Source organism: Triticum urartu, unplaced genomic scaffold (genome assembly GCF_056163025.1).
Source record: "Triticum urartu cultivar PI428250 unplaced genomic scaffold, HENAU_Tu73 scaffold2, whole genome shotgun sequence".
Lineage (NCBI taxonomy): Eukaryota > Viridiplantae > Streptophyta > Magnoliopsida > Poales > Poaceae > Triticum > Triticum urartu.
The window spans coordinates 9,058,758-9,074,714 of NW_028260368.1; the positions used below are offsets into that span (position 1 = coordinate 9,058,758).

The 15,957-nt window shown below is 35.8% G+C and overlaps 2 non-coding genes across 2 annotated transcripts; both read right to left on the bottom strand.

Annotated features, from left to right (window-relative positions):
- Window positions 1-13,821: 13,821 nt before the first annotated feature.
- On the bottom strand, window positions 13,822-13,895 carry TRNAW-CCA (transfer RNA tryptophan (anticodon CCA)). The gene has a single exon. It is a non-coding gene; the product is annotated as a tRNA-Trp (tRNA).
- A 139-nt stretch (window positions 13,896-14,034) lies between these two features.
- TRNAP-UGG (transfer RNA proline (anticodon UGG)) lies at window positions 14,035-14,108 on the bottom strand. The gene has a single exon. It is a non-coding gene; the product is annotated as a tRNA-Pro (tRNA).
- Window positions 14,109-15,957: the final 1,849 nt, after the last annotated feature.

Consider the following 15,957-nt stretch of genomic DNA (forward strand, 5'->3'; position numbering starts at 1 on the left):
AGTAATAAATATACTTAAAACAAAGTAGGAATTCGCAAAATGGATAAAATCATTGCAGTTATTATAGGGAAGTCTAGAGATATCCTATTTGAAGGAGGACGGGATTCAAATCAGGGAAAGGATCCTTTCTTCTATTGATTTGATAGAAATTCGTTTTTCTTTTCCTGTCTGTATGATTTTGATTTTCGATGAATGAGCCTTTGGTAATGCTTTTATCTCTATTCTATGTCGCAGGCGCCTATCCAGTCTATAAACAAATACTAATGAGAAAATGAAAACTATACTAAACTAAAGAAAACATAGGATAGAGATCCTAAAATCTAAAAAAGGGCATATTAGGGCTATACGGATTCGAACCGTAGACCTTCTCGGTAAAACAGATCAAACGGATTATTATCGAAATGATTTGAACTGTTTCAAAGACCCAACATGCATTTTTTTGCATTGGGCTCTTTCATAAACTGATTTAAAGATCAGTTAGTCCACCATAGTTTTTCTTTACGGAAAGATAATGAGATGGCTCCCTGTGCTCTGATTGATTTTTTGTATTATGATCTATCTAGGAGCAATACCAAAGTGTTTCAAAGGAGGATTACCTTGACTTAGGTCTGCCTCCGGTCTAAATTAAATCAACCTAAGTGAAATGGAGTCTCTATCGTTCCACTGCAAGAGTTAACTATGAGACTTCATACACCTTAAAGTTCATAGAACGAAAAGAAGTTTTTTGGAGGCCCTTATCCTCATTACGCCTAGCATTTAGTGGGCTGGATATTTACCTTATCAACTAGCAAATCCATAAGGGTTCTATTTGATTAGGCACCTGAATTGGCACCTGAATCGGACTGAACCGACTGTTTGTCAGGCTACTGTTCTCCTATTCTCTCGAATCTATGAAGTAAGACATTGATTTTGCAATAAGATCGATTATGTTCATTGCATAATAAGCTCCTTTGAAAAGCATTGGCGCACGTGTAAACGAGTTGCTCTACCGAACTGAGCTATAGCCCTTATCAGAGATATCTTAACATATAGATAATTTCTTGTCAAGATGAATATTTTCTAATGCCAGAGGATACCCCTTTGATCTGTATCTGTTTAGTATTTAGTTTAGTATTTAGTATATAACAGACCAATAACAGAGCGGTATTGCTTAGAAAAGGGATTCAATATATAATCGATCGAAGTAATGGGTCTTCCTTTGTGGTGATAAATTGCCTACTTAACTCAGTGGTTAGAGTATTGCTTTCATACGGCGGGAGTCATTGGTTCAAATCCAATAGTAGGTAAGTAGGTAGAAAAATTACTAGATAGCATTGGACTTACTTCGCTTCGCTATCTAATAACTTTTTCTACCCCTCTTCCCTTTTTCTTTGTATCAACTATAAACCACTGGATTGTCTTCAATTGGATGGGGGAATCCAATTGACAGCCTCGATTCGTATCCTAGCTCGTCTGAGAGCGAGCTTCGCTTCAACCAAATCTTTCGTACCCTCAGCTTTACTCAAGTTAGCTTCGGCTATTTCAAGTGCCTTTTGAGCTTCTTCCGGATCAATATCACTACCCAGTTCCGCATCATTTCCTAAAATGATGATCTCATTATTAACTATTCTCGCAAAACCGCTCCACAGAATCGCTGTTAACCATTGGTCGTTGAGGAGGCGTATTCTCAAAGGACCCATATCTACTGCTGTGTTAATGGGGGCGTGGTTTGGTAATACGCCAATTTGGCCACTATTAGTGGATAAAATGATTTCTTTCACTTCACAATCCCAAATAATTCGCTTAGGAGTCAGTACATAAAGATTTAATTTCATTTCTTCGATTTGTTCTCCTCTTCTAAGGTTATAGCTTTCGTGCTAGCTTCATCGATGTTACCCACCAAATAAAAAGCCTGTTCAGGTAGGCCGTCTAATTCTCCGGAAAGGATTAGTTGAAATCCCCTAATAGTTTCCGCAAGAGCAACATACTTTCCTGGAGAACCAGTAAAAACTTCTGCCACAAAGAACGGTTGTGATAAGAAACGCTCAATTTTTCTTGCTCTTGCTACAGTTAAACGATCCTCTTCCGATAATTCATCCAAGCCAAGAATTGCGATAATGTCCTGAAGTTCTTTGTAACGTTGTAAAGTTTCCTTAACTCTTTGCGCAGTTTCATAATGTTCGTTGCCAACGATCCGAGGCTGTAACATAGTCGAGGTTGAATCTAAAGGATCTACTGCTGGATAAATACCCTTGGAAGCTAATCCTCTGGAAAGTACGGTAGTAGCATCCAAATGTGCAAATGTTGTGGCAGGGGCAGGGTCGGTCAAATCGTCTGCAGGTACATAAACTGCTTGAATCGAAGTTATAGATCCCTTTTTAGTAGAAGCAATTCTTTCTTGCAAAGAACCCATTTCTGTACTAAGAGTAGGTTGATAACCCACTGCGGAGGGCATTCTCCCTAATAAAGCGGATACCTCTGATCCTGCTTGAACAAAACGAAAGATATTATCGATAAATAAAAGCACGTCTTGCTTATTAACATCTCGGAAATATTCCGCCATAGTTAGGGCAGTTAAACCAACTCTCATACGAGCTCCCGGTGGTTCATTCATTTGGCCATAGACTAGAGCTACCTTTGATTCCTCAATATTTTTTTCATTAATTACTCCGGATTCCTTCATTTCCATATAAAGATCATTTCCTTCACGAGTCCGTTCCCCTACTCCACCGAATACGGATACGCCCCCATGAGCTTTAGCAATGTTATTGATTAATTCCATGATCAGTACTGTTTTACCTACTCCAGCCCCCCCAAATAGTCCTATTTTTCCTCCACGTCGATAAGGAGCTAAAAGATCGACGACCTTAATACCTGTTTCAAAGATGGATAATTTCGTATCTAACTCGATAAAGGCAGGCGCAGATCTATGAATAGGGAACGTTGCACTACTATCTACAGGACCCAAATTGTCAACAGGCTCCCCAAGAACGTTGAAAATTCGTCCGAGAGTAGCTCCACCGACCGGAACACTGAGAGGAGCTCCCGTGTCAATCACTTCCATTCCTCTCATCAACCCGTCCGTAGCACTCATAGCTACAGCTCTAACTCGATTATTTCCTAATAATTGTTGTACCTCACAAGTCACATTAATTTGCTTATCGGCAGTGTCTCTACTCTGGACTACCAAAGCGTTATAAATATAAGGTAACTTGCCTGGGGGAAAAGTGACATCCAGCACGGGTCCAATAATTTGATCGATACGACCTGTACTTTTTTCTTCAATTGTGGAAACCCCGGGAGGAGAAGTAGTAGGATTGGTTCTCATAATTATCACATAATTAAAAAAAAGGAATTTGTCGAAATTTTTCTTTTTTTATTGTTGAATAATGCCAAATCAAATCAAAAAAAATCCAAAAGTAAAAAGGAAATGAATTAGTTAATTCAATAAGAGAGAAAAGGGGACCAGGACTTGATTTCGTTGCCCAAGCGAATCCCATTCAATCGTTTACTCATGGAATGAGTCCATTGGAAAGTTCAATCAATCTTTTTTTTCATATACATTTTGCCTTTTGTGGAGGATCTGTGCCTACTCTACTTTCCTATCTAGGACTTCGATATACAAAATATATACTACTGTGAAGCATAGATTGCTGTCAACAAAGAATTTTATTAGTATTTAGTTAGGTATTTGCATTCAAAATAAGAAAAGAGAACTATTAAGAACTTGTAAAATAAGGATTAGGAATTAATTTGGGTTGCGCTATATCTATCAAAGAGTATACAATAATTATGGATTTGGTAAATCAAATCCATGGTTTAATAACGAACCGTGTTAACTTACCATAACAACAACTCAATTCCTATCGAATTCCTATATTGGAATTCCTATAGGATAGAACATACACAGGGTGTACGCATTATATATGAATGAAACATATTCATTAACCTAAGCATGCCCTCAATTTTCTTTAATGAGTTGATATTATATTAATTGAATATCCTTTTTGTTTTACGAGATTTTTGCTAAAGTTTCATTTACGCCTAATTAACATCGAGTAGACCCTGTTATTGTGAGAATTCTTAATTCAAGAGTTATAGGGAGGGACTTATGTCACCACAAACAGAAACTAAAGCAGGTGTTGGATTTCAAGCTGGTGTTAAAGATTATAAATTGACTTACTACACCCCAGAGTATGAAACTAAGGATACTGATATCTTGGCAGCATTCCGAGTAAGTCCTCAGCCTGGGGTTCCGCCCGAAGAAGCAGGGGCTGCAGTAGCTGCCGAATCTTCTACTGGTACATGGACAACTGTTTGGACTGATGGACTTACCAGTCTTGATCGTTACAAAGGACGATGCTATCACATCGAGCCTGTTGCTGGGGAAGACAACCAATGGATCTGTTATGTAGCTTATCCATTAGACCTATTTGAAGAGGGTTCCGTTACTAACATGTTTACTTCCATTGTAGGTAACGTATTTGGTTTCAAAGCCCTACGTGCTCTACGTTTGGAGGATCTACGAATTCCCCCTACTTATTCAAAAACTTTCCAAGGCCCGCCTCATGGTATCCAAGTTGAAAGAGATAAGTTGAACAAGTACGGTCGTCCTTTATTGGGATGTACTATTAAACCAAAATTGGGATTATCCGCAAAAAATTATGGTAGAGCGTGTTATGAGTGTCTACGTGGTGGACTTGATTTTACCAAAGATGATGAAAACGTAAACTCACAACCATTTATGCGCTGGAGAGACCGTTTTGTCTTTTGTGCCGAAGCTATTTATAAATCACAGGCCGAAACCGGTGAAATCAAGGGGCATTACTTGAATGCGACTGCGGGTACATGTGAAGAAATGATTAAGAGAGCTGTATTTGCAAGAGAATTAGGGGTTCCTATTGTAATGCATGACTACTTAACTGGGGGATTCACCGCAAATACTACTTTGGCTCATTATTGCCGCGACAATGGCCTACTTCTTCACATTCACCGTGCAATGCATGCAGTTATTGATAGACAGAAAAATCATGGTATGCATTTCCGTGTATTAGCTAAAGCATTGCGTATGTCTGGGGGAGATCATATCCACTCCGGTACAGTAGTAGGTAAGTTAGAAGGGGAACGCGAAATGACTTTAGGTTTTGTTGATTTATTGCGCGATGATTTTATTGAAAAAGATCGTGCTCGCGGTATCTTTTTCACTCAGGACTGGGTATCCATGCCAGGTGTTATACCGGTAGCTTCAGGTGGTATTCATGTTTGGCATATGCCAGCTCTGACCGAAATCTTTGGGGACGATTCTGTATTACAATTTGGTGGAGGAACTTTAGGACATCCTTGGGGAAATGCACCTGGTGCAGCAGCTAATCGAGTGGCTTTAGAAGCCTGTGTACAAGCTCGTAACGAAGGGCGCGATCTTGCTCGCGAAGGTAATGAAATTATCCGAGCAGCTTGCAAATGGAGTCCTGAACTAGCCGCAGCTTGTGAAGTATGGAAGGCGATCAAATTCGAGTTCGAGCCGGTAGATACTATTGATTAACTAGATAAAACTAAAGATAAAGAAGGTATAAATAAAAAAGAAACGAAATAAAAAGAGAAAAAAATCAGTTATGAAATGCAGTAATTCTTCTTTATTCTTCTAATTGATTGCAATTAAACTCGGCTCAATCTTTTTTAGAAAAAAAAGATTGAGCCGAATAAAAATAGATCATGATATGATCATGAGACTTGACAAATTGAGATTCGTCTATTCTATATATCTAGAATATATATATTAAGGTATAATACAATAAAGAAATACAAATAAAATAATAAAATAATAAAATATAGTATTATCATATGATAATGATAATGGAATCAAATACGCAGTATTTACAGAAAAAAGTCTTCGTTTATTGGGAAAGAATCAATATACTTTTAATGTCGAATCGGGATTCACTAAGACAGAAATAAAGCATTGGGTCGAACTCTTCTTTGGTGTTAAGGTGGTAGCTGTGAATAGCCATCGACTACCTGGAAAAGGTAGAAGAATAGGACCTATTCTGGGCCATACAATGCATTACAGACGTATGATCATTACCCTTCAACCGGGTTATTCTATTCCACTTCTAGATAGAGAAAAAAACTAAAGGAGAATGAATGAAAAAAGACATAGTTTGGAAGTTAGACCTTTTTATAGGACTCTCTTTCAATTTCAAAAAAGAGGACGTTTGAAACTTTTAACAGGCGTAATCGTGAGTCAACAAGTGACTCGAACTGTGTGTAAAAAAAGAAGCATTTTTTTTTTTTCAAAATGCTAGAACTAGATAAGGAAGTTTTCTATAACCTTGAGAAAAAGGATAAAAAGGTAGTTTTTTTTTAGTTTATGACTCCGATCAAGAGCGAGAAATCCTTGATTTGGGATTGGACATAGAACCTGGACCCATCGTAGAGACGTTTAGTTCAAAAGAAAGGATCGTATCCTGATGGTAAGAATTATACTTTCGTGGAAATACAGCGCTATAGACTTCAATGCGGTAGAGTAGACGTTTTGTTTCTAATTTTTCTGGACCAAACCTCCGCTCCGACCCAACGATACAATGAATTTTTTCTGTTCATATTCATAAATAAAAAAGATTCGGAATCGCAATGCTACTATATGCGTCCAGAGGAGTATTTGGAATAATATTCTTCTATAATCCATTATTGCGGGGGGTCTTACTAACAGGGCTTCGCTGCACGGGACAGGTCTTCGTCGAAAAGCTAACTCCACCCGGCATTTTCATACCCTTTCTTTGGGTGGTATATCGCCTTTTAAAGTCTAAGAGGGTAGTAGGGGATCTATAGTAGGTAAGATAATTTGCCCTTTGATTTTGATTGAATATACTATTTTTCCGCCTTTACCACGCATTATTGTATGCGCTTCTAGAGAAGTATGTATGCAGGAAGTAAATTCTAACCGCTTTCTTTTGAATCCAATTTCAAATTAGATTAGAAAGATAGAAAGGCCATGAGGATGGGAAAATCAAAATAAAATCTTTTTAATTAGTTCTCCTTTTTTGGAATTTTCTTATTATCCTTTCATTTTTTTTACAGAATATTTTTCAAACTAAAAATAAAAAATACAATACAATAGTCAATATTCCTTATAATAGATATACTTAATTATATCATAAGAATCTTAAGATATTTTTCGACTAGATAGAAATAGTAAATTTGAATTGAGACACCTATTCCATGACGGATTTAAACTTACCTTCTATTTTCGTGCCTTTAGTAGGCTTAGTATTTCCGGCAATTGCAATGACTTCTTTATTTCTTTATGTGCAAAAAAATAAGATTGTCTAGTATTTTTTAGTGTAAGTAATATAATATGGTAGGGTATGTGGCTTTTTCTACACACACTTTCTACACACAAATGAAAAACGGTTATGGATGCGGATATAGGCTACGAGCATAAATGCATGAATATGCAGAGCCAGGTATAGCGAGTTTTATTTTATTTATTTTAATTGAATCAACGAATATTTTTTGAATAGAAAGTCAATGTATCTAACCTATTATTTCACAGGAGTACTAGTTGCTGAAGGCGATTTCAGAATCAAAAAAAGTAAAGTCAAAATTATTTAGCTTATTCTCTCAATTTCAATCGACCGCTGCTGGATTTAGTATATCTAATATGAATTGGCGATCAGAACACATATGGGTAGAACTTCTAAAAGGTTCTCGAAAAAGGGGTAATTTTTTCTGGGCCTGTATTCTTTTTCTAGGTTCACTAGGATTCTTATCGGTTGGGATTTCCAGTTATCTTGGTAAGAATATTATATCTATACTTCCATCTCAAGAAATTCTTTTTTTTCCGCAGGGGGTCGTGATGTCTTTCTACGGAATCGCAGGCCTATTCATTAGCTCCTACTTGTGGTGTACTATTTTGTGGAATGTAGGTAGTGGTTATGACCGATTCGATAGAAAAGAGGGAATAGTGTGCATTTTTCGTTGGGGATTCCCTGGAATAAAACGTCGCGTCTTCCTTCGATTCCTTATGCGGGATATCCAATCAATTAGAATTCAGGTTAAAGAGGGTCTTTATCCTCGTCGTATTCTTTATATGGAAATCCGGGGCCAGGGGATCATTCCCTTGACTCGTACTGATGATAAATTTTTTACTCCACGAGAAATTGAACAAAAAGCTGCCGAATTGGCCTATTTCTTGCGCGTACCAATTGAAGTATTTTGAGGTATCTTTTTTGAACTGAGTTGAATGAAGAAAAGAAGAATTGGAAGAAGAAAAGTTTTCTCAACACAGGGAGGAAGTCCCTTCTAAATTGGATTTGTTATTGTAAGGGGATTTTTAAGTATTTATCTAAAGGAAGGAACAAACGAGGATAAGAGAAATTTGCTTTTAATTTTTTTTTATCCAAGTTAGATATATCGCATACTATTCTTCCTTTTTCATCCGAAAGGGCTTTTTTTTTATTCTATTTCACTATTTCATTCCATCTAGATCTAAGAAAGAACCCAATGCACTGAAATTCCACTAATAACTAATATACAAAAAAGAAGAATAGATACAGGGTATCAAACCTATAGAGTTTTTGCTTCAAAGAAATAGAAATATCATGAAATAGAAATATCATCATATAGAGTCAGGGAATGGAATAGAGTCAGCGAATGAAGCATATTCATTAACAACTCCATTTACAGATCAAAAATGAAAAAAAAGAAAGCATTGCCTTCTTTACTATATCTTGTATTTATCGTACTTTTGCCTTGGGGGGTCTCTTCCTCATTTAACAAATGTCTGGAACTTTGGATTAAGAATTGGTGGAATACCAGGCAATCCGAAACTCTCTTAACTGATATTCAAGAGAAAAGGATTCTAGAAAGATTCATAGAATTAGAAGAACTTTCTCTCTTGGACGAGATGATAAAAGGGAAACTAAAGACACATGTACAAAAACCTCCTACAGGAATACACAAGGAAATAATACAATGGGTCAAAATAAATAATGAGGATCATCTCCATACCATTTTGCATTTCTCGACAAATATAATCTGTTTGGCTATTCTAAGTGGTTCTTTTTTTCTGGGTAAAGAGGAACTTGTCATTTTGAATTCTTGGGTTCAGGAATTCTTCTATAATTTAAATGACTCAATAAAAGCTTTTTTTATTCTTTTAGTTACTGATTTTTTTGTTGGATTTCACTCCACCCGTGGTTGGGAACTAGTAATTCGTTGGGTCTACAACGATTTTGGATGGGCTCCTAACGAGCTTATTTTCACTATTTTTGTTTGTAGTTTTCCAGTAATTCTAGATACATGTTTGAAATTTTGGGTCTTTTTTTGTTTAAATCGTCTATCTCCTTCGCTTGTAGTCATTTATCATTCAATTAGTGAAGCATAAATTCATTTGATCTCCCGATATTAATATTAATCAAATTAGCAAGCATCTTTTTTTAGAAAGAAAGCCCTTTTCCATTTTAGCAAAATTCTTTCTATTTATACCTACTTTAAGGTATTCATCATTGCAGTACAACTGTTGCAGTAGAATGACAACAGATTCGTGTATAGGGAACTAGATTAGCTTAGCTACCTATCTAATTTATTGTAGAAATTCTGGGATCTGCGATTGGACATGGAAAATAGAAATACTTTTTCTTGGGTAAAGGAACAGATAACTCGATCGATTTCTGTATCGATCATGATATACGTAATAACTCGGACATCTATTTCAAATGCATATCCCATTTTTGCGCAGCAGGGTTATGAAAACCCACGAGAAGCAACTGGACGAATTGTATGTGCCAATTGCCATTTAGCTAGCAAGCCCGTCGATATTGAAGTTCCCCAAGCTGTGCTTCCCGATACTGTATTTGAAGCAGTTCTTCGAATTCCTTATGATATGCAATTGAAACAAGTTCTTGCTAATGGAAAAAGGGAGGGTTGAATGTAGGTGCTGTTCTTATTTTGCCCGAGGGATTCGAATTAGCGCCGCCCGATCGTATTTCCCCTGAGTTAAAAGAAAAGATAGGAAATCTTGCTTTTCAGAGTTATCGTCCCGATAAAAAAAACATTCTTGTGATAGGCCCTGTTCCCGGTAAGAAATATAGTGAAATTGTCTTTCCCATTCTTTCCCCTGATCCTGCTACGAAGAAAGATGCTCATTTCTTAAAATATCCCATATATGTAGGGGGAAACCGAGGAAGAGGACAGATCTATCCTGATGGTAGCAAGAGTAACAATACAGTCTATAATGCTACGTCAACAGGTATAGTAAGAAAAATACTACGTAAAGAAAAGGGGGGGTATGAAATATCCATAGTTGATGCATCAGATGGACGCCAAGTGATTGATATTATACCTCCCGGACCAGAACTTCTTGTTTCAGAGGGGGAATCCATCAAGCTTGATCAACCATTAACAAGCAATCCTAATGTGGGAGGTTTTGGTCAGGGGGACGCAGAAATCGTGCTTCAGGATCCATTACGTGTCCAAGGCCTTTTGTTCTTCTTCGCATCCGTTATTTTGGCACAAGTTTTTTTGGTTCTCAAAAAGAAACAGTTTGAAAAGGTTCAATTGTACGAAATGAATTTCTAGGTCCCGGGATTTCTTACCATCAAGTGGTAAAAAGCCTCGATTTATTGGCAATTGCTAGAATTATCTATGATCTATTTTGGAAATCCTTTTTTTGTTTAGACTGCTTTTTGTTTATGAGATGTCTGGAATTCCTTATTTATATCCCATGCAAAAGAAGAGAATCCAAGGCAAAGGCGAGAACAATCAAATTAAAATTTCTTCTTTTTCGGAGGGATTGCAGGTCTTCTTAATCGTCTATTCGGCACAAGAAAAAGCCTTTTTCTTGTGCCGATTCTTCTTGTATCAAATAAGAATCCTTTTTCTTCCTAATTCGTCAAAGATTACTATTTCTTCTTTATTCGGGTCTGTCTCTTGGACCTCTTTTTCTTTTGCTTAGGTTTAGCCGAGGTAGTGGACAAACAGAGGGGAAGAAAATATGGCGGGGGAAAAATTTCTTGTGATTGTGAGCAAATTGCTTGGCTTGTTTAATTAAGTTCAACTTCAAATTTACAGAAATTTTGCAAAAAAAAAGTAACTCTTCATTGAAGGTTTTTTTATTTTTAGGCTAGTTGAATAGTTTTGATTAAGGTTTTATTAGTTTATTACTCGAAACTAAATCAAGGATTTTCAGGATACTTCCTTCGTGGAATAAGATATTGGATCCTCGAGTGATCTCTTTTTCTTGTTGCTTCATAAGAGTGAATCGAATAGATTCAATTCGCGTTATAAGAGTAAAATAAAAATTCCGCGGGTCCTTTCCGCTCTAATCAGATAAAGGGGGGTAAGGACCCGCTAAGCTCCTACTTTTTCATGTTTACAATCTGGTCCTCCGATTACTATAGAGATGAACCCAATCCAGAATATGAACCATAAAAGAAAACACCTACTAAACCAATCACAGCAATACCAGCTACAGTACCTATCAGCCAAAGAGGAATTCTTCCAGTAGTATCGGCCATTTCCCCTACTTTCCTCCACATTTTATCAATTGGTCATGCTAGAGACAAAAACAGTCATGGGTAGTTATAAGGATGGTATCCTTCCAAATGGGATAAGAGAATTCTTATTAGTCTCTTTCTTTCTCTCAATTGAAGAAGTAATTGGAAAATAAAACAGCAAGTACAAAAATGAGTAATAAACCCCAGTATAGACTGGTACGATTCAATTCAACATTTTGTTCATTCGGGTTTGATTGTGTCATAGTTCTATAGTTGGAATTTGTTTATCGTTGGATGAACTGCATTGCTGATATTGATCCCAAGAAAAAAACAGTAGGTACAGCTAGTCCGTGAATAGCCAGCCATCGCACTGTAAAAATAGGATAGGTTCGATCTATGGTCATTGAGGGCCTCCTAAAAGGATCTACTAAATTCATCGAGTTGTTCTAAAGAATCAAAACGGTCGGTTATTAACGGAATTCCTTGTCGGCTTTCCGTGAAATACTCGTTTGGCCTAGGACTTCCAAACACGTCATAAGCTAAACCCGTACTGACAAATAACCAACCCGCAATGAATAGGGAAGGTATAGTAATGCTATGAATAACCCAGTATCGAATACTGGTAATAATATCAGCAAAAGAACGTTCTCCCGTGCTTCCAGACATGCTGAACTCCCAAAATTTTTGTACATTCAAAAAAGGAATTGATTCCGTAAAAGATGGGATCGACCAGTAAATAGAAAATTACTGATATTTCATCCTTGTGAGATTGTCAATTTTGTACCAAAGGTGTATTTTGAGTATACCGAATTAGTATAGCTATCCTTCCTATGGCACAGCAATCTGGTTTTGCCTGGTTCCGAAACATAATTACTTTTTTATTTTTTTTTTGTCTATAGGTAAGCTATATGTTATTCAAGGCATCAATAGAAAACCCCATTTTTGTAGGTTCTACTTACTTTTCATTGGCTTCGGAATAATAGAGTAATTCGGAATAGCAGCCAAAATCTTGGGAAAATCTAAGTTAATGATCAATAGGTTTGGATAAATAATTTAGGAGGAAGGATATTCTCATACTGACACAATACAAGGACAAGTATATGTGAAATCTATCCTTTCATAATTCGTAATTCATCCTTGTATTGTTTGTTGGATTAGGTCTAACTTTCTTGACCAAACTGCGAGCGCGGAACTTTACGAGATGAAATAGGGAAAGACAGAAGATAGAATAGAACTTAAAAGGATAATTGAAGTGACTCGTCTTCGAATCTACTTTGGTTGGAGTTCGAAAAAGGAATAAAAATAAAGTAAATTCAAGGAAGAGCTTTCTTTTTTTTTTTTTTTAACAGCCCCTTGGCAGGTCGTGGAATGCTTTTGTTCTCCTCTTATTCCATATGGAATACAATCAGTTAAAATAAGAAGGAATAGGGGAATATTCGATCGTTCACTCCAAAAAGAGGGTCCTATTGAAAAAGAAATTATCCAAAATAGAAAGAAGTTTTTTTTTTCAAATTCAATTGTTTATTTATCTCTTATTCAAAAATTTCCCTGAAAATTGAATTTCTTTTTTTCATTCAATGGGGTTAGATGATCTAGTTCTTAATATTATTACTTTACTCAATTGACAAATTCCACAACAAATCTCTTGATTCGGAATTAGGGACTCATGTATCATCTGATGAATCCACTTTCTTTTACACTTCTGTATCTTACTCTATCTTGTTTTTTAGTATTATCTAAAATAACTGATGAATTATGAATTTTCCATAACTTAGGTAAATGCTTTACCAACATATGTAGTGTAGTAAAAAAAATAAATGGAATTTAACTCTTTCATGCTTACTTTAACTAGTTATTTTGGTTTTCTACTGGCTGCTTTAACTATAACCCCAGCTCTATTTATTGGCTTGAACAAGATACGCCTTATTTGAATTGACTGAATAATTATAATTCAGAAAAGAAAAATCTTTCTTTGGGATTCCTGGCATTCTACGACTCTTTTCCAGACTAATTAGGAATTCTTTTCTTGGTCATTGAGATTCGTGGATAATTTAGAGTACTATTTAGGGATAGATCGTACCTCTTTTTTTATCCCCTCGAACAAATCGAAATGATTGAAGTTTTTCTATTTGGAATCGTCTTAGGCCTAATTCCTATTACTTTAGCGGGATTATTCGTGACTGCGTATTTGCAATACAGGCGTGGGGATCAGTTGGATCTTTGATTGAGTCATTTTTTTTTTTTGATTGACCTCCTCCAGACCAGAGAGGAGGTCAAATTGAAATTGGAGTTACAATTCAATTTTGTTAAGTTATTTTACTCTGCTTCGACATAAAATAGATGGAATCACGCTCTGTAGGATTTGAACCTACGACATCGGGTTTTGGAGACCCGCGTTCTACCGAACTGAACTAAGAGCGCTTTCATTCATTCAAAAAGAAAATCTTTTTCTATTCCTAATGTATCTCACGTACGTATAGTCTCCACAAATTCAAGTTATACCCACTTTACTTTAATTGATCTCGTCGCTACTGCCTATAAAGAAGAAAGAAGTAATAGGTAGGGATGACAGGATTTGAACCTGTGACATTTTGTACCCAAAACAAACGCGCTACCAAGCTGCGCTACATCCCTTTTCCAAATTAAATTGTTGTACAATGCCATTGTACACAATTCCTGTCTTCTTTTCCACATCATAATTTTCTTCTTCTTTCTTTCTCTATCTATATATAGAACCCTCGTGTCATTTCTTCTTTTTGGTCTCATATAATTAAGGAATTATATACATATAAAATCCAATATAATTTCGCCTATAAAAGAAGGATTACTTTTCCTTGGTAATATATAGGAAGAAGGGGTCATCTTTTTCTTTTTTAGGGATAGGAAAATTTCGTCGATATGGTTCATTTTATATATAGCATAACAATCTTGGGCAAGAGTTTATGATCATATATGTATTCCAACAAGGAAGGAGGATTTTCAATGCGGGATATAAAAACATATCTCTCTGTAGCACCCGTGCTAAGTACTCTATGGTTTGGTGCTTTAGCAGGTTTATTGATAGAAATTAATCGTTTATTCCCAGATGCTTTGTCATTCCCTTTTTTTTAATTCTAGTTATTGCTATGGGAGGGATAGATTTCTTCGTGATATGACAAAATTTGATCCTTTTCAATCTTTTTTTAGTATCGGAAGGAAAAAGAAGAAAAGATGGATTGGGTTGAACCTCAGAGTCATTAAAAATTTGGTAAACCCCATTTTTGAAAATAGAAATTCAATTTAAAGGGGTACCCAAGCTAATAAGGCCTCAGAAATCAGAGCATAGAAAAGGCGGGGCTGGCTAATTAAATGAAAGGATTTCGAACCAAAATCTTTGCTAATTCGACAAGGATTGTATTCTTTAATTATTTCTCTATTTTTTATTACTTAATTAAAGAATAAAAAAAAATTATTCTAATGAATTTTATTCTTCTTCTTCGGATTCAAAATAGAAGAATAAAAGAATAAGTAGAAGAATTAAGTTAAGTCAATCCAAAAAGAAAAGGAGGTTCATGGCCAAGGGAAAAGATGTTAGAATCAGAGTTATTTTGGAATGCATCAGTTGTGTTCGAAAAGGTGCCAATGAGGAATCGACGGGGATTTCTAGATATAGTACTCAAAAGAATCGCCACAATACACCCGGACAATTAGAATTCAAAAAATTTTGTCGTTATTGTCGCAAGCATACGACTCATCACGAAATAAAGAAATAGGAACATCGTGTGTTTGATCTTTCCAAACAACAGAAAGAGTAAGAACTTCATATTTAATATATAAAGAAAACATAGTATAGAATACAAAATACAAATCAACTCATCTGATTTCCGGTAGATATTATTTCATATGTATAGAGGGTATTCATATACTATAATATGAATCAAATAAGATATGGATCAAAGAAAAACTACTTCTTCTGGATCCTAAATTAATAAAATAAAGAAGTGAATTTTCAAATTTTCAAATTTTAAATAAGGAATAAATCATGTATACATCTAAACAACCTTTTCTTAATCTAAGCAACCCTTTAGTAAATCCAAGCAAACTTTTAATAAATCCAAGCAACCCTTTCGTAAATCCAAGCAAACTTTTCGTAAATTCAAGCAACCTTTTCGTAAATCTAAACAACCTTTTCGTAGGCGTCCCCGGATTGGCCCGGGAGATCGAATTGATTATAGAAACATGAGTTTAATTAATAGATTTATTAGTGAACAAGGAAAAATATTATCGAGACGAATAAATAGATTAACCTTGAAACAACAACGATTAATTACTCTTGCTATAAAACAGGCTCGTATTTTATCTTTCTTACCGTTTCGTAACTATGAGAACGAAAAGCAATTTCAAGCCCAGTCAATTTCAATAATTACAGGTTCTAGACCCAGAAAAAATAGACATATTCCTCAATTAACGCAAAAGTACAATTCCAATCGAAACTTAAGAAACA